Source organism: Pipistrellus kuhlii, unplaced genomic scaffold (genome assembly GCF_014108245.1).
Source record: "Pipistrellus kuhlii isolate mPipKuh1 unplaced genomic scaffold, mPipKuh1.p scaffold_m20_p_7, whole genome shotgun sequence".
Classification (NCBI taxonomy): domain Eukaryota; kingdom Metazoa; phylum Chordata; class Mammalia; order Chiroptera; family Vespertilionidae; genus Pipistrellus; species Pipistrellus kuhlii.
In genome coordinates, this window is record NW_023425573.1 from 23,742,519 (window position 1) to 23,765,970 (window position 23,452).

The 23,452-nt window shown below is 39.4% G+C and overlaps 1 protein-coding gene across 2 annotated transcripts in view; it reads right to left on the minus strand.

Annotated features, from left to right (window-relative positions):
- The window catches only part of PID1 (phosphotyrosine interaction domain containing 1), a 188,579-nt gene that overhangs the window by 95,427 nt on the left and 69,700 nt on the right, over positions 1-23,452 (minus strand). The window contains exon 1 of one of the 2 annotated variants that reach the window (XM_036421540.2): positions 20,779-20,803. The exons of the other annotated variant lie outside the window; for it this stretch is intronic. The gene's annotated coding sequence lies outside the window, so the exon portion shown is untranslated. Of the gene's footprint in view, positions 1-20,778; positions 20,804-23,452 lie in introns of those variants that run through there. 2 annotated transcript variants of the gene reach the window in all.

The window sequence follows — 23,452 nt, forward strand, 5'->3', positions numbered from 1 at the left end:
AATGCAAATCAATGCCCACTGGGAAACAAGGGCAAATCTCTCTCCCATTCAGAAACATACCAGGCCTGGCATTTTTGTGTCTTAAAAGGTGGCCTTATCAGTCAGGGTTAAGTCAGAGAGATATAACTAGTAGAGAGATATAACACTGAGATTTAGGCAAGGAATTGGCTCATGCAATTGAAGGGGCTGGGTAGGCAAATGTCAAACCCTTAGGGGATGCTTTCAGAAAGGGGGCTGAACTCTCAGGCATGGACCAAAGCTGCTGTCCCAGGGTAGCATTTCTTCTTCAGGGAAACCTCAGGTGACCCGTTAAGGTATCTCACTTGATTGCATCAAACCCACCCAATTTATCTTGGAAGACTCCCTTCCTTCAAATGATAATGGACTTTAATTATATCTGCAAAATGCCTTCACTGCTCCAAAACCGGTTTGGCTCAGTAGTAGAGTGTCAGTCTGCAGACTGAAAGGTCCCAGGTTCGATTCCAGTCAAGGGCATGTACCTTGGTTGCAGGCACATCCCCGGTGGGGGCGGGGGGGGGGGGCGTGCAGGAGGCAGCTGATCGATGTTTCTCTCTTATCTAAGTTTCTGGCTCTCTATCTCTCTCCCTTCCTCTCTGTAAAAAATCAATAAAATATATATATATTTTTAAATGCCTTCACTGCAATGTCAAGATTGGTGTTTGATAGAATAACTAAGCATAGTAGCCTAGCCAAGGTGACACATAAAGCTGACCATTAGCATGGCAAGTTTGTGTTCCAACAGGTATCATGTGGATTTGTAAACTGTTGTAAGCCCATGAGATAGTTCATTAAACAAAACAGTTTATGCTCGTATGGCATTCATATTCTAGTGGAAGATATCGGACAATAAATAAAGTATATACACCATCATAAGACTAATGTATCAAGAGAAGGGAATAGAAAGTGACTGGTAAATATATATAGTTTGCAGGGCCCTGTGCAAAGTGAAAATTCAATATTATCTCTGTCCTTTCACAGTGGGCAAAAAGGACAAAACCACTAAAGGAAAAAAAAAATATTTTTTGCATGTATGGGAGTGGGGTGGAGGGGGTGCAATGGTAAGATATGTACATATATAATACCTTAATTTAAAAAATGAGGAAAAAAGCTAAAATTTTTTTTTTTCATAAAGGAATCATTTTCTTTATTTCCCTTTTAAATATTATCTTACTTTCTTTGCTTAGCTTTTCTAACAAAATTGTCACAAACATTTGCAGTTGCCACTTGGTTTCACAGGCTTCACCTACTGTGAGCAACCCTCTGAAGCAGCGTCTAGCACTGTATTTCTGATCCAGTTGGGCCTACCCAGTGTCTGGCTGAAAGCAGGTGTTCAGCAAAGGTGTATGGAGTGAACAGGCGAGCAAAGGCAAGGCACACACCTGCCCGGCTGGGGGTGCCAAGGCTTAGAAGAGGGTGGTAACTGCGTATTCACAATTGATTTTGTTGAAGTTGGAATTTGAACTCTATTATCTTCCTATTCCCAATTCAGGGTTTTTAAAATGCTTGTTTATTTCTTTTTATCAGGCTCCCCAGCCAAGTAACCCAGGGGGGCATGTGAATGTCAGTCTGGAACTTTCCATCTCTCTGTGGGCTGAGTGACTGAACCAATGAGACATGGGGTCCCATGACAAGGACAGGAAGATGATCTCAGAACTTCTGGGCAGTGTGGTTGGCCAGCCCTTTGAGAAGAGAGTCACTTCCTGTGTAGAAGAGATGCCCCTTGAACAGGCTGAGCCTTAATGATAAAGCACCAAATCACAATCTATAGGAAGTATTTGAGTCCCAAGGTTATTCATGCCTATGATAAAGCCCTGAGCTCTGCCAAAATGACATAAATTCCAAATCTCAAGGGCTAGCCACAGAGTGACCCTGCAATGACACCCAATTTGGTGGCAAGCTCTCCTGCAGGGTAACAAAGACCCAGAGCTATAACCTGCTGCCCGAACTGCATGGCCTCATATTTCCTGGGCCTCAGTTCCTTCATCTGTCAATTTTAAAATGCTGTGTGATGTCACATTAAAATAATACCGCTTGTTCTTTTGCATAGACACACAAGGGCAATACGGACAACGCAACTTCAAATACCATAATCCAGTAGAATTTTTTTTTTAAAGGTCATAAAAGAGGAACCAAATAGAGGAGCTTGGAAAAGCTACTGCTCCCAAATGAAAAGATGCAGAGTTTCATAAAGAAGATGTGTTATTCATTCTTAAGAAAGGGAAGTGAATAGTGTTATAGAAAATTAGGGCACTGCCCCCAGACAAATTAAACAAAGCTCAGCTTTCTGCATTTGGTGCTGGATGTGTGAACTTAAAATAGAGCCTCTAAATCAAGCCCCATTATGCGGGTGGAGTAATGGTCTTGCCCGGTAAAATTTTAGTCGGGGCTTCCTGCTCCTAATCAGACATTCATCTCTGACACGTTAGTGGGCAAGGATTTACATATTTTACCAATTCAAATCTGGTGGATCTCACCTTTGTAGACTGATTGTGTATCCAATATACAATATAAAGCATCTTTTGAAGGCAAATGTTGCTTCCTCTTTTCCTAAAATAACTGGGCTGCTATCCTCACTCAAATTAAAGTGAAGGCATTAAGGTTTTCATCCCTGGTTGCATTTTGAAGGCTGACTACAATGGTCAGTTTTAACTTGCAAATTACTGAATCAGTAATGCCCTAATGATGCTTCAACAATACTGCAAATGTTCTCCTTGGGAGAACCACAGGAACAAGTGGGCGAATCAAATTAATGGAGAAGTTCAGTTCCCCATAGAACTGCTAATTTGTACAAGTGAACAAAAACCAGTAGGACTTCCACATTTGTTTATAATCAAATTTCACTTGATTACTTTGGGGGGTAGGTAAGAACTCAGTCATACTTTGATAACATTTTATAGCACTTACTTTTTTAAAAAAAAGTAAGTGCTATAAAATGCCTCTCACATGAGAAAATTAATAATTGTGATACTCTTCTGTGACCTTTAGTAAGATCTTTCACTTATCATTTTTAATGTAAATTCTTGGATTTCTGCTTTTAAATGGCTGTTCTAGAATTTTCTCACACACATACACATACACACACACACACACACACACACAAAACATGAAAGTATGAAGTATATTTTTCTGTAAAATAATAGTTCACACTGAGAACTGCCTAAAATCTAACTGAACTAAATCCTATAACTAATGATATAAAGAAGAAGCTACATCAAGATTGGTAGGAGGAGTGAAGACTCAATGGAATATTACTCAGCCATAAAAAAGAAAGAAATCTTTACATTTGCAAAAACATGATAGTCCTACTGGGTATTATTCTAAGTGAAATAAGTCAGAGCAAGACAAATATCATATCATTTCATTTATATAGAAATCTAAAAAACAAAAATTAACAAACAAACAAAACAGAAACAAACTCATAGATATAGAGTACATTTTGATGGTTGCAAGATGGGAGGGGAGATGGAGGGATAAGTAAAAAAGGAAAAGTGACTAAGATATTCACACTTGGGGCTATAAAGATGTACACAGTCACAGAATGTAGAGTACAGCATAGAGAATATGGTCAATAATATTGTAATAACCATGTATGTTGTCAGATGTGTACTAGCCTTATCAGGGTGATCACTTCAAAAGTTATATGAACTCCTAATCACTATGTTGTAGACCTGAAACTAATATAATATTGTATTGTCAACTGTAATTGAAAAATAAGAAATTATTTTTTAAAAAACTTTTAAAGAGTGAATAAAAGAAAATTGAATTAAGATCAACTTCATTTAAATATATTTTCTCTTTTTAAAAAAATCTTCACTGTTGAAAGAATTACAGATGTCCCCTTTTTTCCCTATTGTCCCTTTCAAGCCTGCACCCACCCACTTCCCCACATTATGTGTGTCCATGGTTTATGCATATATGCATACAAGTTCTTTAGTTAATCTCTTTCCACCCACCCAGCCACCCTCCTCCTCCTTCCTTCTGAGATTCAATAGTCTGTTCCATTCTTCTATGTCTCTGGATCTATTTTGTTCATCAGTTAATTTTATTCTTTGGATTCCACATATGAATGAGATCATATGATACTTGTCTTTCTTGATTGGCTTATTTCACTTAGCATAATACTCTCCAGGTCCCTCCATACTGCCTCAAAGAATTTTTTTTTTGTTTGCTTTTGTCCTTTTTAGAAAGTGAAACAAGATTGAATAGTTTCCCTACATTAGAAGGCATGTACAAAATTGATATTTGATTTCTAGGATTAATTTTTTAATTGATCTGGTATTCCAAGAAAAGAAAGACCTACACCAATTTGGCATTTGCCTAGTAACTGCCTTATTCAAAAAGTTCCAGCTTAATTTCAAAAGCCTAAATCCAGACACTTAAACATTAAAAGACTGTCTACATCTATTAAAGTGATAGCTATTATTAAACTAACTGAAAATACTCATGTTCACACACCCATACTTATTCATGGTTTTAATTATGGAAGCATTTCTTTTGACTATCACAGATTCTCTCAAGAGATTATGTGGAAGAGGCACAAAATAACTCCATGCCCACAGACTATGCAAAAAAGCCCCCAAGGCTTATGAAAGGCTCCCTCGGGGTGTGTGTGTGTGTGTGTGTGTGTGTGTGTGTGTGTGTGGTGTGTCTATTCATTTATTTATTTTTGTTACTAATCTGAAATACACACACACTTACTTTATTCCTAGTTTAATTTGTTTATCATCTTCCAATCTTCCAAACAATTTTCTATGTAACAGGTAAACTATTGTAAAAGACAGATTGTAAGCCCTCAACTCAAAGGTACATTTGGCCTATAAATGGTTTATATGATTTGCAGAGTTCTTAAATTTGAAGAATATTCAAATATTGGGGTATATAGGATTAAAACTTCCACTCCTCCTGATAGATCAAAAGATCTGCAAAAACAACCTGCACTCATGGCAGCAATTAGCTCCAGCTGGTCATGCAATTACCCTTATTTACTTAGGTATTTTCCTCTGCGATTCATCAGGGTGCCACTTTCCTCTACTATCAGCACTCTTTTCTATACTATTGATAAATGCAAGTCACTATTTTTATAGTCATTTCATGTGATACCAACTTCAGTTCTATACACTACTTGTTTTATCCTTATAGGTATTTGAATTGTAACCCTTATGTAAAATGACAACTGCTAAGAGATCATAACAAGAATTTCACCCACTCATGGAAAAAAAGAAAAGTTATGTACGGTTGAATTTATTCCTGCCAATATTTATTTATTTGTATTGAAATTATTGGGGTGACTGATCAATAAAATCAAACGGACTTCAAGTTTACAACTCTATATATAACACACCATCTGCATTCTCATTGTGCACTCACCACCCAAATTCACACCAATATTTAAATTATGAAAATTCAACTAAAAGAGTTTGAGTAAATGAATGGGTAACAGAAAGAAGTAATCCAACATGTCTGTCTGTCATCCCACACAATTAGAATGGACCAGGAATTAGGAATTTATTCTCTGTGTAAGGTATTCCCACATGCCCCTGGTGATATATCTTGTTGCACTACATAAAATTAAATTACTAAAGATCAATATATTTTTTACTTCTACTTCCAAATAAGATAGAGTAACAGGGATGAAATTGGCACATTTATAACAACCAAATAAACTGGAAAGAAATTATGAAACAACAGTGTGTGAGACAATGGGTATCAGTCAATGAAAGACAGTGATCACTGAAAGATGAGACAAATGAGGTAAAATGCACAATTGTCTGACTTAAGAATTTGACTTTGCAGGCTGTAATGCAGAAAGGAGAAATACAGAAAGGACCCGACAAAGTCCCAGAGTTAAGGAGACAGAGATGAAAGTCTGAGAGACAAAAACAGAGAAGAAATCCACACACACAGAGAACTCTGGACATCTGCAGAGGGTCTCCTTAAATATTCAGCAGAGTAGTAATCAGAGTATACATGAAAGGAAACTAGCCAGTGGAAAGATTTGAGATTAGAGTGCTGGTTCACGCAGAGCCAGCAATATTACCTGTTCCTACCAGCGAAACTGGAAAAAATTCATGATTCATAGGGCACTGGGGTGAGTACTCACAAAAGTTTACTCTCAGTGCATAGCCTTGAAATGCCAATGTTGCAGGTTTAATCTCTAATCAGGGCACATACAAGAAACAACCAATGAATGCATAAATAAGTGGAACAACAAACCAATCTCTCTCTCTCTCTCTCTCTCTCTCTCTCTCCCTCCCTCCCTCCCTCCTTCTCATCCTCCCTCCCTTACTTCCCTCCCTCCCCTTCTCTTCTTCCCTCTAAAAATCAATTTTAAAAAATGGATCCACCCAAGAGAATGAAATTAATATTTAAAATTAACTGAAAGCTATTTTTAATTTTTAGAATTATAACAATATGGTAGTGATTTTAGCATATATAAAAATAAGATATATTGCAACATTAGTACCAAAGTCAGAAAAAGTGAAATGAAGGTTTACTATTGTAAGGATCTGACAATACATGTGACATGGTTTAATATCATTTGAAGATATACCCTACTGTGATAACTTAAAGATATATACTATATTCGCTATAAACTATAAAGGACTAAAATAACAAACCAAAAAGTTATGCATACTAACAAAAATAAAATGGAATAATAAAACAGAAGGCAAAAATAGAGAAAAAAAAGTAAGCACAAATAAAAACAGATGAGAAAATAGAATAAAATAATAAAATGAAGGATTTAAAGTCTGTAAAATTAATCTGAGAAGTATTTAAGATGCCCCTATTGAAAAGCTGATAGAGTGATATTATAAACAAGACCCAATTCTATGCTGCCTATAAGAAATTCACTCCAAAGTCAAAAAGCCAATAAAAACTGCTAGATCACAAGAATAAAAAAGAGGAAAACTACAGATATTATTGGAGGTTTCGATATCACACTCTTGAAAATTGATAGAATGAGTAGATAGAACATCAGCAAGGATAAAGAAGGTTTGAATAAAACCACCAACCAACTTGACAAAATTGGCATTTACCAGTACAGACCCACTCCACCCCAAAACAAATAGAATTCAAGTGTAAAACCAAATTCTGGGTCATAAAGAAAAAAAAATACTAAGTAAATATTATTCAGATTATACAAAGTAATAACAGAAAAATCTCTAAATTTTTCAAACATGCAAACTGAGTAACACACTGCTAAATAACCCATAGATGAAAGAATAAATCAAAAAGGAAAATAGAAAGTTCTTTGAACTAAATGAAAATGAAGCATGTCAAAAATGAGATGCCACTAAAATAGTACTTATGGGAAATACTACAGCACAAATGCCAATATTAGAAGAGAAGGAAACTTTCTATGCAATAAAATCAGCTTTGAAAGAGAGAAAGAAAGAAAGAAAGAAGAAAGAAAGAAAGAAAGAAAGAAAGAAAGAAAGAAAGAAAGAAAGAAATAAGCAAATAAAGAAATTAAAATATTTGAAATCCAAAGTGAGTAGAAGAAACCAAACAATAAAGTTGGCAGGAAAAAAACAATGAAATGTAACACAAAATAAATATAATCAATACAATGGTCCGTCTTCCAGTTCACTTATTCTGCCTTTGGCTGCATTTAGTTTGTTGATGAGCTCATTAAAGGCTTTGCCTCTGTTACTCTGTGGCTGCTGCTCTTTCCCTGGCCGTTTCATTAGAGTCTTTCTTACAGTTTCTATTTCTTTGTTGAAATTCCCCATCTGTTCATGCACGCTCTCCACTTTTCCCACTAGAATCATTAATATATTAATCAAAATTATTTTCAGTTCCACATCTGAGTAATCTCTGAGTCTGGTTTCATCTCTTCATAATGAATTGTTTTCTTCTTAATTTTTGTGTGTGGCCAAACAACACATGAGGACACAGAAAAGAGGATAAAAACTAAACAGCATAAACACACTAAAACACACACACACACACACACACACACAAAAAAAACAAACGGGGGGGGGGGGGGGAATGTCAGTCAAAACAATGTAAGATCTGGAATGAGTTTAAGATTCCAAAGACTGTTTCTCACATTCCCTGAGGGACTACACTCAGTCCCTGAGTTAAGCCCCAAGGGCACCTTCAGGGTCCAATTTGACATGCTGGGCTTTGTGGTGCCAGTGAATGCCCAGCTCTTTAGGACACAGCAGATGCATGTTACAAACACACCTTACATTTACATCCACACCCATTTGGTTTTATTTTCATTTCTTTTTTGCTATACAAAATTCTTCTGCAGGACTCTGTTATGGTTGATATTGGATTGAACATTGTCTTGGCAGGTTGGGAGGAAATTAAAAATAATTTTGTCCTCAGGCTTCAAGTGATCAGGGAGGTGACATGCCAGAGCTCACTTTGATGGGGGCTCACTGGAGTGTGCTGGGCTGCAAATGCCGTCCACAGAGGCTTTCCCGGAGCTCTTCATGTCATACCTCTGCCTGCTTTATGCCTTGAACTGTATCTTGTACAATAATCAGCATTTTCATACCACCCATATCACTTGAATGCACTGTTTATATGTTGTTTCTTTTTTGTATCCCTGACAAGGAGTAATCACTAAATGAATGTCTAATGAGTAAACAAATAATTAAGCGAGTGAAGAGAAACAACATTACTGGAATTAGAAAACAATGGCTATAAACTAAACACACACTGTTCTTATCTGACCTGGCTCCTTTCCAGCCCTTCATTCCAGTTCACTACCAGCTTGAAGCAACTAACTGCTCCAGTTCTGACATTACCTGGGCAATGGACTCTGGTTCAAGAGCACAACCAAACAAACGTCCAATCTCACTAGTGGGATGGTGACAACTTCAGACACAGAGACTGTGACCAGTGGCCTGACTTGGGTTCACCAAAACCACACAAATTTCCTTGGAAAGGAAGGCTCTGTGCCTGTACCACGACCGGAAACCCTATGTAGGAGGTGCAGACCACCTCCTAGGCCAGCCCTGCCCAACTGCCACAGTGGTAGAGACTCGCTCCCACCGGATCCTGGCAGGGATGGCAGACTGTTTCAATAAAGAAAATGACTCCCTTTTCAGTAACAGCCAAACATCTGAAGAAGGACTGCTCTGTTCTCTCCAGTGGTTTAAGAATGGAATGTCCTTCCTAACCTGAGGGAAGCCACAGGTAGATGTCAACTATTACTCACTGCAGCATACATGAGAAAGCAAGCAAAAAGGACGAAGAAGGGGAGGAGGGGACAACCATTTGGAAAAGATTGTTTTTCTTTTTTGTCAAAACTAAAGGAAGAAAAGAAAGTGTACCACACTACTTTTCCAGGGCTGCTATAACCCAGTACCAAAAACTGGGTTGCGAGAAACAACAGAAATGTATTGTCTAATGGTTCTGGCGTCTTGAAACCCAAAGTCAAGGTGTCAGGAGAGCCAGGCTCTCTATGACAATCCTGGAGGAACTCCCTTGCTTCTTCTGGCTTTTGGTATCTGCTGGCAACCGTTGGCCTTCCTTGGCTTATCGATGTGTCACTCCAGGCACATGGCTACCTTATCTCCGTGTCGTCACATCATCTCCTCTGTGTGTGTCTGTCTCTGAGTCCAAGTGTCCTTTTTCTGTAAGGACTCCATATTGGATTAGGTCTCAACCTAATGACCTCATTTTAACTTGACTACCTCTGCAAAGACCCTATTTCTAAATAAGGGCCTGTGACACTGGGGGCTAGGACTTCAACATGCATGGGAGGCAATTCAGCTCATAATGGGGGGGGGGGGGGGTTCTCATCATGTGGACTCTTCATGGAGTCAGGTATTTCACTGGCCACCCATCAATATTGCTTGTTTTGGCTGCACTTGACCCCAGCACAATGCTAAATGCCTCAGGATTAGACAACGAAGCATGTGAGCAGTTCCTGGCCTGGACCTGGCTGAGTTCAGTAAGCCTGAATCTGACGCTGGGCTCCTCAGTCACAGACATGTCTGGTTCACTAAGCAGTAAAGGCCGCCACCCGGAGCAAATCCACCTTGTGATTAGTGTGTTTGTTTTCTAAGAGTTCTTGAAGGAAAATAGAACCTGGCACTTGTCAGGTTTCATTACCAGCTGTGTCTTACCTGCTCTGACCTCCCTTGAATTAGAACACAATAAAGAACACACACCTCTTAATCCTAGTGCTGGTTTGTGCACCCTTCCTTCGTAAATCCTCCCAGTGATTGAGTCAAAAATTCTGCTGGGTATTTAGTGTTGACAGGTATGTTTCCTGTCTTCATGGAGCTGAACTTCAATGTCAGGAAGACTGACATTGAGAAAGTAAGAATTTCCCCATTTCAAACAAAGACCATTCATCACCTTGCTTCTGACCATTTTAGTCATAATGTTCTAAGGAAGCTGACAGCTGCCCTTTGCCCTTAGCCCCCACCCCCACCTTCTGGGCCTCCCATAATTTCCACCATCGGTCCTACTTTCTCTCTGTCTAGGGCTTTTTCCAAAGCCACACAGGGAAGCCAAGTGCAACAGATGAACACCCCTGGGTGGTCTCAATCAGTGAATGACAGAGAGTGAGATTAAGTAAAATACTCCAGCTCCTCAGCCCTACAAGTAGTTGTGGGACTATATATATTTTTTTTAATTTTTTGGTTTGATGTTGGTTTCACATTTATACATTTTTGAGAATTTCCCTACAGGAGTAAGCTCCACTAACACATGGTAGCTAGCTTGATAGCAACCCTCTCCTTCCCTGTCCCCCTTCACTGGCTTATAGCACCCTCTCTCCTTCCCTCAGCTACCTCTCCTTTCATGTTCCCCTTTGCTGCTCCCACTAGTGTTTCCTGCCCATTCATAAAGGCTACCTGCACCTAAATCCCCGTCTCAGTGTCTATTTCTGGAAGAACCTAAACTAATATAAAAATTTCCCCTTAGTTCCTTTTGATTCAATTCAATGACTGAGTAATAATTATGGCATTTATAGGTCCATGGTGTATACACATAAAAAGCTCTGATAGTAAGAAAGAGGAATCAAACAGCTTAATATATTGCAGCTATACAAATAAAATGGCTACAAGTAAGTAAAAGGGAACAATTAAGTTTGCTGGGATTGGTTGGGACAGGCTTTATGGAAGAGAGGATAACAGATCTGTGCTGGAACTACAGAAGTGTTTCTTAAAGTTTTTTACATTATTGCCCCCAAGGAGCATTTTTAAGACTTTTTTCCCCCTAACTGCCTCTCCCAGTCCCATGAAATTTTAATACCACATGTATACAGTTTATGTTCTGTGGTATAGCCATTCTTATTGTAAATCTAAGATTTTTTTTGCCTCCCACTTCAAGAATCAATTTTTGTCCCCATTGGAAATGCATAAAAAAAATAAAAGAAAACAACAACAAAGTGAGTAATGGGGGTGATAATAAAAGTAAATAAATACCTTAAGAAATGCCAAACAGCAGGAAAGCAAACAGTTCATAGAGACAAAGGTAAGCAGTCCAATGGTAGATTAAAGATGGCTGCTGATTTTTGACACCCCTCACCTCAAGAGAAAGGGTGTAGGTCCCTCCTAATTCAAATTTTAAGACCACAGCTGCTGTCTCTTACAACACTAATTCTTGGAATCCAGCCACCATGTTGTGAGGAAGCTCAACCCCAAGGAGAGGTGCATGTGGAGAAGAAACAGGCAACCCAAATCAGCTCCCAGCAGATAACCAGCACACACTTGCTAGACATAGGAATAAGCCACATTGAAGTGGATCCTTCAGTCCCAATGGATCTGCCTCACCTGACCTCACAGAGCCATCTCCAAATTGCAGATCTGTGAGCAAAATAAATAGCTCTTATTGTTTTACACAGCTATTTTTGGAGCTGACTTGCTATACAGCAATAATTAATCAGAACATGATACATGTAGTCACTACTCAAAACTACCAAATCTCACAGCAAAGTCATTACAAATTCACACACACACATACACACATACCAATCTTAACCAGATCTTACTCATTGCTTTTGACTGTGCTACATACTAAGAAACTTAAGCAAACATTGGATAAACAAGTAGTTTAGTAGACTGATTCATTATTAGAGTCACAGGTCATACATATATCTATTTTTTTAATTAAAACTATTCTTTTTATGAGTCAACTAGCTTATCAATACAAATAATCACAAGTCTCTGTGAACAACAGCACTGCTGTATTTCCAAGAAGCAGAAAGACACTTGATAAATAAAGAAAATAAACAGCCAGCCCTAAAAGAGTAGTTCAGGACAGGACTTAACCAAGTGGAAAATATTTTCAACTACATATGGTGGGCAATCTGTCCCCTCCCTCATCCTGGAGAACAAAAGAATGAGGGACAAAGGAAAGGAGTAAATGTACTCCCATTGCCATGCTACACTGATCCCTCTATGAGGACCACTGTCTTAAACAAATTATCCTTTGATTAAAACAAGACCATTTCTTATCATTGCTTCCACTTACTACCTTATATCAAAATACTGACTCAATCATGGGCCATACAGTATGAAAGCTACCAAATCTCACAGCAAAATCACTACAAAGTCAATCAATATTATGATTCAGAGTTATTACAAAAGATATTTTTATAGTACTAACATAAATAACCATGGTATTACAACACTCATGATACAAATGACACATATTTCATTCATTTCCCCTCCCAAGAAACAAACCTAAATGGGCTTTCCTGTATTTTGCAGCCATAAAGTTAAGTTTGGGAAAGCTGGGTGCAATATCTCTCATAAAATTTCCTATTGATGTGAACTGGACTCTCAGGAGGGAATTCTGTGATCACTTAACATGGATTTCACTCTCCCTGTGCCTGCAGCCTTCCATCATCTGCTTCAAGTACAACACAGATCCCCTGAACTTATTCCAAAAAGCAATATCAATCAGAGCTACAAATTCAAAACAGGTGCATATTTGGCATGTAAATTTAGAACAACTTTATATTTCCTTAGTTGCATTCAACATGCTCATAAAATCTGGATTTTTTTTTTTGCAATTTAGTCCCAAGTTCCTACAACCTTTTTCTTTTGTTAAAGACAATCAGTAAATTAAATTACAGACAAGAAAGATAGAGAAACTTGACTCTCTACCAGTGAATGGGCTTGGTAAACAACCTTAGGTCCGAATCCAAGGGTACTTAATTGGTTCCATTTGGCTCACAACTCCTCTGTCTTGCCTCAGTTCATAGTCACACACCCAGCTGACTCTGCCCTGGGGGTATGTAATTTTTCATTCTTGGATTCAGCACAGATTCCCAATACAGTGTGTGCTATATACTGTTTTTATTATATAAGTAGGCCCCCAAATTCAAAAGCCTGTATTCCAGCAAGTTTAGAAAACTCTCATTGGCCCTGATAGCTCTGATGATACTTCCTAAGGCAAGAGCTTTTCCTCTAACATACAGTCTGCAGATTAGTCATGCCTGACTTCAACAATTCTCAATGGAAGTCTACAGCTACCAAGTCATCGATGACATTAATGTTTTACTCAACCCTACCATCATGAAAAAGAGGAAGAAATTGTAAAAGACCTAAGCATCCAAATATTTCATGTATATGACAGGTGATTTTTATGTGCTTTCTTCCTGATCATGCAGTTAACAGAAAGAAGCAAAATTAGTTATTGTGGGCCAGAAGAATCCATCAGTATGTTAAGAACTCATTTAAGAAGCTCCTCTTCTTCCACAAAAAATGAAGGTTTCTTGCATTTGAATCCACCTTTTACTAGATGCATGAACTTGGAAGGTCATTTAACCTCCCAAGCTAGAGGATGCTCAACTGTAGATGGGAACAGTAATGGTACCCAGACTTCACAGGGCTGCATATGGATTAACTGGGTGAACCCAGCAGGCAGAGCAGGCAACACAGGTCCTGACACAGGACACAGTGGGATGGTAGCCGTAACTGTAAGGTAAAATCATTACTGCATAATTAATGACATTCATTACTAGGATTGTTATTTTCTTCTTTTATCCCTTTGGTTTTTGTTTTGTTTTAGGGTTTTGCTTTTCTCATTCTCTCAATTGTCCATCATGTTACTTTTCTTCCCTTACTTATTGAAAACTGATTTCAATAATTCTTCTTTTCATATCTGTAAAACACCAGGTGAATAAATATTTCCATTAGAGACCTATTATTAATGGATGAATTCTGCAGACTGCTGTTTTTGACCTCAGATAAGGAAAGGATTCATATAAAAAAGATGTTGAACAGACAGGCTAGGGGGAATGACTACACATTAAACCCCTGACATCTTACTACATCCTCACACCATCACCATCGCCATTATCTTAAGCACTATTTTAAGTGTAATGACTCAAAGATGCTGACAACAACTCTCCATAGTGGAAACTATAGTTAAACTCATTTTGCAGAGCTCAAAACTGATGAACAAAGAGGTTAAATAACTGAGGGCATATGCATCCCAAAGTCAAAGTGCCCAAAAGTGAGCTAGTTGTCTTCTCCAGGGACCACCCTTCCCCCCACAAACCTTCTCCTTTCTCCAGGGTGTCCATCTCAGCCCCAGCATCAATGAAAGGTCAAAGTCAGAGACCAGGGCTGCATTTTTACTTCTCCCTCTTTCTTAAACTGCGTATTCACTCAATCAAAATATCCAACCAGCTGAAGCCGGTTTGGCTAGAGCATCGGTCTGGGGACTGAAAGGTCCCAGGTTCGATTCTGGTCAGGGGCATGTATGTTGGTTGCGGGCACATCCCCGATAGGGGGTGTGCAAGAGGCAGCTGGTCGATGTTTCTCTCATCGACGTTTCTAGCTCTCTATCTCTCTCTCTTCCTCTCTGTGAAAAATCAATAAAATATATTTTTTTAAAAATATCCAACCAATTCTTTTGATCAAATCCTCTACTACTATGTTTTTATAATGTGAGAAGCTACTTGAGGTGATCACAAATTTATGTCATGATTTCCCCTTCAGGGTTCTCCATCCTATGAGAGTGTGCACATAGACCCAAACATCACAGTGGAGGAGGCCATCTCTGGGCCATTAACCTTCTAGTCCAAACCAGTTAGTCGATTATCACAAAAGGCATTTTGATTAAAAAGTGGTATACAAAGGTTTTAACATATTTGCTTTCATTCATCTTTTTTTTAATATATTTTATTGATTTTGTACAAAGAGGAAGGGAGAGGGATAGAGAGTTAGAAACATCGATGAGAGAGAGTCATCGATCAGCTGCCTTTTGCACACCCCGTACTAGGGATATGCCCGCAACCAAGGTACATGCCGGAATCAAATCTGGGACCCTTCAGTGCCCAAGCCGACGCTCTATCCATTGAGTCAAACTGGTTTCGGCTCATTCATCTTTTTAAAGAAAAATACTGATAATAATCCTTTGGTTAGTGATATTCTATCTTCTAGTTTTTAATTTTTATAATACATACATCTTCCCCACTTACTCAATCCTCCTTGAAACTGTGCCCTAAATTCCATCGTTCATTTTCTATAATCAGTCATGATAAAAACCTTTGTTCATTTCTGGGGTATATCTATTAGTTATTTTCAATTAAATGTATTTTATTACTAATAAAGACATATGAATTGCTCAAATTGAAATTAATTTTTACCATTTCAGTTTCAACTACACACAATGAGTCAAACAATGAGTTTGAGACTATGCATATCTAAACAGCCATTGGAGGGAAAGCTCTCTTGTGGTCTGGAGGCATCAGAAAAAGTAAAAAAGTCATGAAAGAAGAAACAGAGAAGGAGGGAGAGCGGGAAAAAGGCATCGACAAAGCAAAAAGTAGAGCCAACTCAGGGTGTGGCTCAATTTGACTTTGCAGAGACTAAGGTCCCAACCCTCTTTGTAAAGGTCAGATACAAAAACTCTGTCCAAAAAAAATGCATGTAATTCATTTAACCACTGGCTCCTTCACACATGTTTAGAGAGGGTAAAAAAATTACTCCTCACTGGGTCCCAAGACCTCTAGCAATTCTCTCCCCCACTGAGCTCAATTCGGTCACTCTTCAGCCTAAGGCTCTGTGCCCCACCCCATTCCCACAGGGAAGATTTGCCAGTCCTGTTTTCCACAAGCCAAGGCGAAGGGGAGGGGACGAGCCAGAGGATGCTTGGTTCTCAAGCAGAGCCTGCAGACTGGGTCCCTCTGGGCTCCTATCAGCCCCCACTTCGTTCTGAGACAAAGCTAATTCAGTAGCATCACTTCTGAAGCATTAGCAGAAGGCTGGCTCCACAGGCTGATCTTGTGCCCCATTAGGAAAATGCTTCCCTTCCAAAGCTACAGAAGCAAACCACTCAAGTGGAGTGATGAGAAGGAAACACCAAAGGGAGGGACTCTATGGGAGACAAATGACTCAAAAGGAAGTTTGCAATAAAAGACATCCTGTAATTTTTACACCATTTACATATAGATAATAGCATTTCTTTAAAAAACCAAACCATTCTCACTACTAATCTATCAGAAATTGTATTTTCCCTTTAATGCAACATTATTATAAAACTCAATCAAGCAAGATTTCCAGAGTTTTTGTGTTGTTTTTTTAAGCAAAAGTCAATAGATACAAAGTAAGTGCCAGATTTTATCTGGCTTCTGAGAACACAATCTGCTGAACTGATTTAAGCAAAGGCAGCTGTGGGTAGGTTATTTGTTTGTCCTGGATTCAGCCCTGAATGGAGCAACACAAAGATACCAAAGAGGCTGGAGCCTTCTTGACCACAAGGACCTTTGCTCAGAAAGACCCCAATCTCCTCAGACTCACCTTGTTCCTCTTCGCCTCAGCAAAGGCCCCTCACAGAATGTGCCCATATCTGCCCCAAACACAAGAGCCAAGCCCAAAGGACTGGCTAAATTGCCTCTATTGCTAATAAATGCCAACAACTACATCCGCATGCATTTGATATACAGTTACAAAACTGTAGTCTCCGGTCTTTTAAATCTCTGGTTTATCAGCTTTTGCAGAAAGCTCAAATGAACTATTTTTTTCTAGAATGCCATAAAATTGTGATTGACATTCATAATGATACACTGCAGGCAATGCATTGAGCAGAGGTGCCTGTTGACTCATCCAAGATTAAATTACATTCAATACGATTTCAAGTGATGTAAATACTCGCCTTGAGTAATCCATCTAACATGCATAAACTATGTGCATATAGAAGGCACTAGATAAATAAGTATTTCCTAATAACTATTTGATAATATTAGGTTTGCAGTGTGACAGAATTAAGTTTTAGGGGGAAACAGTCTCCAAAATGTCAATGTAATTGATAAAAAAGACTTTAGCCCAATAGCATGGCAGTTCCAGACTATCAGCATCACCTGGGAACTCTCTGTAATTGCAGGTTCTCAGGGCCCACCTCAGAAATTGCTATATCAGAACCTCATGGGATGGGGCAGGGTCATCTACCCTAGGGCAGCACCTCCAGGTGATTCTGTTATGTGCTAATGTTTGTGAACCACAAGACAAAAGGGAAGAGGTGTCCCTTGATCAGGGTCTTGAAGGTCAGGTGATATAACAGTATGTTAAAAGACAAGGCCAAGAACAGAAAAAAGTAAAACCCAGCAGCAAGAGGGCCATATTATTGGGAAACCAGCAGGTAGTCTAGTTTGGCTGAAACACACAGTACAAAAAGTGAAGAGCAGAAGGTGAAGCTGGAAAAAATAGATATGGGTCAGGTTAGAAAAAGTCAATGAGAATTTGGGGAAAGGATATGACAAGACCAACAGTACCTATCGGTAAATATATTTGGATATTAGATTTGCTACCACATTGTAAATAACAAAAGATGATAGTGAAGCCAGTAAATTACACTTATTCCAAATATTCCTCCATGGATGGAATCTCCATTGATAATCAAAGGATCCCATTTCATAATTACAGTAGCTTTAGCACCTTATGTTACATATAGAAGTCATGAACCACTAAATCACAATAGAGTAGCTCAGAAATGATACTCATTTATTTATTTCAGTAAACATAACCAGAGCTATCTCACATTTGTGAGACAAAGACTAGAAATCAAGCTAGCAATGCCAATATGAACAGGTTACTACTTTGTAATGAAAATTAATAACCTTCTGAATTTGCCTAGGGCAAAGAGATGGAATTTCATAGGTAAAAGTAATAAATAAAAAAAAGACTCCTTAAAACAATAGTGGTATGATTTTAGAAAATGTATTTAAAATCTTAGGTACTTAGAGGCCACTTGTCCTCAGCTCCATTTTAAGCATCCAACTCTTGGACCACAATCTCTTATTTCAGTCAATTCCCAAAACTACCTTGGATCCCCATCATTTTCAACCAGACAGAAACATCAACCAATTCATCTTCTACCTGTTCCCTATGACCCACCCTCACATGTCCTCTCAGCCTTCCTTACCCAGCTTAATATCCAAGGTCAATCATCATAACAAATCCCATTCATACCCATTTAATAACCACTTCATCAAACTCACTTGGAAAACCAGCCCTGGTAAAAACCAACTCTCTGCTCAAGTCATGCTGCATGCGCAGAGACTCCCATGGTTGGAAAACCCACACAACCAAGCTGGTTGGCCTCACATGCAGTGCATGACCATGAACCCCCAGTTCAAGGGACTCAGCATTCTCTCTGCAGTTGGAGGTAGGTGTACTCTCCCACTCTCTCGTATGACTATTTGATACCTCCCTTCTCTTCCCTATCCTCCTCCTCAGCTGAGGGTCTCATTTCCTGATATGGGTTGAATTGTGTCCTCCAAAAATATATGTTTGAAGACTAAAATCCTAGAATCTATGAGTGTGATTTTCATTTGGAAATAAAGTATTTTCATGTGTAATCAAAATAAAGTGAGGTTATACCTTATTAGTGTGGGCCCTAATCCAATGTGTTCTTCTAAGAAAAAGGAAATGCAAACACAGACACACATAGGAGTATGCTATGTCACAACTGAAGCAGATTTTGGAGTGATATGTCTAAAGAGCCAAAGAATGCCAAGAAATGACAACAACCATCAGAAGATAAGGAAGGGACACAGAAAAGATTCTTCCTCACAATCTTCACAAGGAATCAACCCTGCTGACACCTGGATTTTAGACTTCTGGCCTCCAGAACTGTGAGAGAATAAATTTTGATTGTTTTAAGCCACTGTGACGGTTAATGTGTCAACTTGACCATGGGATGCCCACATACTTGGTCCAATACTATTCTGGGTGTTTCTGTGAGAGTGTTTTTATGAGATTTATATTTAAATTAGTAGACTGTGAGTAAAGCAGATTGTTCTCCCCAATGTGGGTGCATCAGCAAGTAAGTTGAAGATCCGATTAGAACAAAAAGGTAACTCCCTAGACAAAGAAGGAATTCCTCCTGTCTGGCTATCTTGACCTAGAACACCAATCTTTTCCTACCTCTGGACTAGAACTGGAACACCAGCTCTCTTGAGTCCTGAGGCTGCCAGCTTTCCAGATGGAACTTACACCATCAGTTCTTGGGCCTATGAACTGTAGTTTTACTACACCGTCTACTCTCCTGAGCCTCCAGCTTGCCGCCCCGATTCTGGAACTTCTCAGTTTCCATATTATCGTATTATTCTGTTTCCCTGGAGACTCTGACTGATACAGCCACCTAGCTTATGGTGCCTTGATATGGCAGCCCTTGGAAGCCAATACACTTCGTATTCTCCGAGGGAGTTAGAGCACACAGAAGCGAACCTCTCTGTGCTCGCATCTCTCAGTGTCTGTCTTCTAAGACCCTGCCTTGCCTCATCTTTCTATAGATGTCCTGCCTATACTCCTCTAAGTATCTTTCATTCATACCATCCCTCATCCCAACTCAGAGACATCATTCCAGCAAATTTCCCCCCTTACATCATTTATGTTCCCCTATCTATAAGATCATTTCCATAAGCACTAAGCAGGCTATAATTTCCCTTGGCCAAAAATAATTAAATACAAATCTGTGTTGAACCTACCCCTCCAAAACCTCCTACAACAGTTATTTCCCCATTTCTTTCATCCTCTTTGCAGCAAAACTCAATTTTCTAAGTTTTGTTCACCTTCTTTTCTGGTCCCAATTGTTCCAGGCTCTGGGAAACCCATCTAATCAGGCTGTGCCTCCTTACTCCACTGAACTGGCTCAAAAATATTTGCTGAATAACAAACTGGAACTGTTCCATCACCAGGACTATTTTCACCTTCTCTTTCCTCTGCCTACTATGTCTATTAGCTTTTAGAACCATAGTTACTTCATCAATCATGATACACACTACAAATAACATATAAAATACAAATGACCAAGGCCACACAAGCTGTGGGACTGATTTCTTTCAAGTCTCTCTGTTTCTTCATCTCTAAAACAGATACATTAAAAGTTGATTAAGAACTGATTCTTCTCCCATTCATTCCCTGAAGGTCAGCCCACAGGCTACCAGTAACCAATCCATGAGGAAAACAGTCAAAGGAGACTTTGAAAGAAAGGGGGAAAAGGGGAGAGGGAGGATGATGGAGAGGGGAGGAAGAGAAGAGCTAAGTGAGGAGGAATGAGAGGAGAGAAAGAACTAAAGAAAGGAAGAAAAAGAGGAAAGAAAAGGAAGGCAGCACGAGTTGGAACATTGTTCTGTTAAAGAAATATGGATTTTTATATCCTTATCCTATAACAAAAGATGATTATATGAAATAATTGCTCCTTACTAGTAAATCACCTTCGCCTTTAGAATGCATGCTTTTAAATATTATGTAAAGTCTCTTTTCTTTGTATATTGAATTTCAGTTACTATTATTCTGAAGTGCTCTTCATAATACATCAAAGGCATACCTGAAAAAGTCGAGCTTCACCACTTTCTCCTCATACAAGGAGCATTTGCAGAAGTCCTCCCCATACATGTTCTAGGAACCAACATGCCCTTTACCTTTATACAGGGCAGCTGGGTGTAGCTGGGAAGGCTGCTCTTGCACAAGGGGCCTTTCAGCCAATGGCAGCTGGAGGCTGAAATCCACCGGAAGCCCAGCTCAGCAATGCAAACCCATGAAGCTGCATCCAACCTGATTCACAGCAACATGACCTGTAGACTAGCTGGAGACCATGGATACATGGTCAGTGAGGACACATCTTTATTCAACCATGCAAGTGACATGAATTGTGGCTGCTGCTCTGTAACAGACATGGTGTGTGGCACCAGGAACACAGAGGGAAATAAGAAAAATCAAATGATAATAGCTAACTTTTGATGATACCACATGGGGCAGGAGGTCAAAAGGCAGGAAAGGGAGGGGCACATAGTTCACTTGGCTTAGCCTGATAAATGTTTCTAAAATGTACCCCGGGGGTATGTGAGATGATTTCAGGTAGTGCTCAGATATAGCATTACATAGTAGTCAATCACTTCTAGAGCAAGTTACACCCACTTCAATTCTCTCTTGAATAATATCAGGGAGAAAGTCTCAATGTATCTTGAACATCTCTTTTTGAATGCTAATCTTCCTTTTAAGCCCAAAGGTTACTGACTCCAAGCTTAGAACCATCAGAAAGCAATAATATCTGATGGACTTTATCTCACTTAATTTTTATTGTTTTATTGTATATATGGTAAGTGACATTGCAAGGTTTCCCATGCAAGCTAATGACCAGTATTTCTTTTTAAATACACTTATTTCCTAACCAGAGACCCAATGCACAAAATGTGTGCAAGAGTAGGCCTTTCTTCCCCCAGCTGATGGCACTGGCTTCCCTCTGGCGATATCTGTTGTGCCAATCAATAGAGCTGGACCAGCACCGGGGACATCACAGGCTGCGGGAGGGCAGGTCCCTGTCTTCTGTGCATGACACTCCCAGCATTTGGCACACTGCCACATGTCTAACAGATGTCACTGAGTACTGTTCAAATGAATTACAGAAAACAAAGATGCTCACTCAATCTTCTACGGGGGAGAGGGGAACATAGAGAGAGGATATGTAGTCCTTTCTATTAATTGTGTGGAAGGAGACTTTGGGGGGATTTTTTTTTTTTTTTTTTTTTTTTTTTTTTTTGTCTATTAAGAGGCAAGAGAGCCGAAACCGGTTTGGCTCAGTGGTAGAGCATCAGTCTGCTGACTGAAAGGTCCCAGGTTCGATTCCGGTCGGGGGCATGTACGTTGGTTGCGGGCACATCCCCAGTAGGGGGTGTGCAGGAGGCGGCTGGTCAATGTTTCTCTCTCATCGATGTTTCTAGCTCTCTATCTCTCTCCCTTCCTCTCTGTAAAAAAATCAATAAAATATATTTAAAAAAAAAAAAAAAAGAGGCAAGAGAAAGAGAAAATGAGAATTTTTTAATCCACCTACCCAACACTCAGAGTTGACTGTTGATGACACTGCACCTAGCTGAACTGTGCTTCCAGGCATTCCCATGAATGTCCTAGGCCCATGGTTGGCAAACTCCGGCTCGCAAGCCACATGCGGCTCTTTGGCCCCTTGAGTGTGGCTCTTCCACAAAATACCACAGCCTGGGCGAGTCTATTTTGAAGAAGTGGCATTAGAAGAAGTTTAAGTTTAAAAATTTGGCTCTCGAAAGAAATTTCAATAGTCGTACTGTTGATATTTGGCTCTGTTGACTAATGAGTTTGCCGACCACTGTCCTAGGCATTCAGATTGTCTCTGACTTGTTGTCATGTGTCTTGTGCAAGGACTTACTGTGACTTGGGTTTTTTACAAGGCTCCCACCTCATCTCCAGAGGACAAAAAAGGGTTTTGGTGGCTGAAAAAAAATCTTACTTTATGTATAAAGTGTAGACATAATACAGTACATAAACCATTATATAATACTAGTGTCCCAGTGCATAGATTTGTGCACATTGAAAGGAAATTAATTAGAAGAAATATTTTAATATCACTATCTGCATCTTGCTAGTGAAAAGAAAATAGGATTCTGCCAACTCTCCTATCTACCTACTCCAGGACTTCTATGAGGTTCAAATGAGATGAGGCAAGGAAAATGCTTCTCAAGCATTTGGTTAAACTGTAAAATGTTTTCATCTGGCTATAAAGCAAGTCAGGTTCCTAGGCTGAAAAAACTCCAAGGAAGAGTCATTAGGGAGGGAAAGCTGGGCATTGCTACATGATGTCATTACCCAGCACCCACAGTTACCATTTCTAGGCTGGGCTGTGCTGTGGGCCGCATTTTGTGCCATGGGGTCTTGGCAGCATTGGCTACAATTTGGTGGGGTGTTGCTCTGGGGTAGTAGTGGGGCTTGTGTCCCACTTGGGGAAAGCTAAGTATTGGTTTGTGGACACCAGGTCCATGGTGCTGTTCATTTTTAAATAGCCAGTGTGTGTCCTGGCAGCTCCTGCATTGAGCACCTACCCCCTGGTGGTCAGTGCATGCCATAACTACTGGTCAGATGGACAGACTCTTAGCCTTTTACATATTTAGATATTAAAATTCACTGGGAAGGGTGTTATTGGGGGTGGAGGGTGTCTGTAAAGTCTCCCTAGGGGGGGCAATAATGAATAAAAG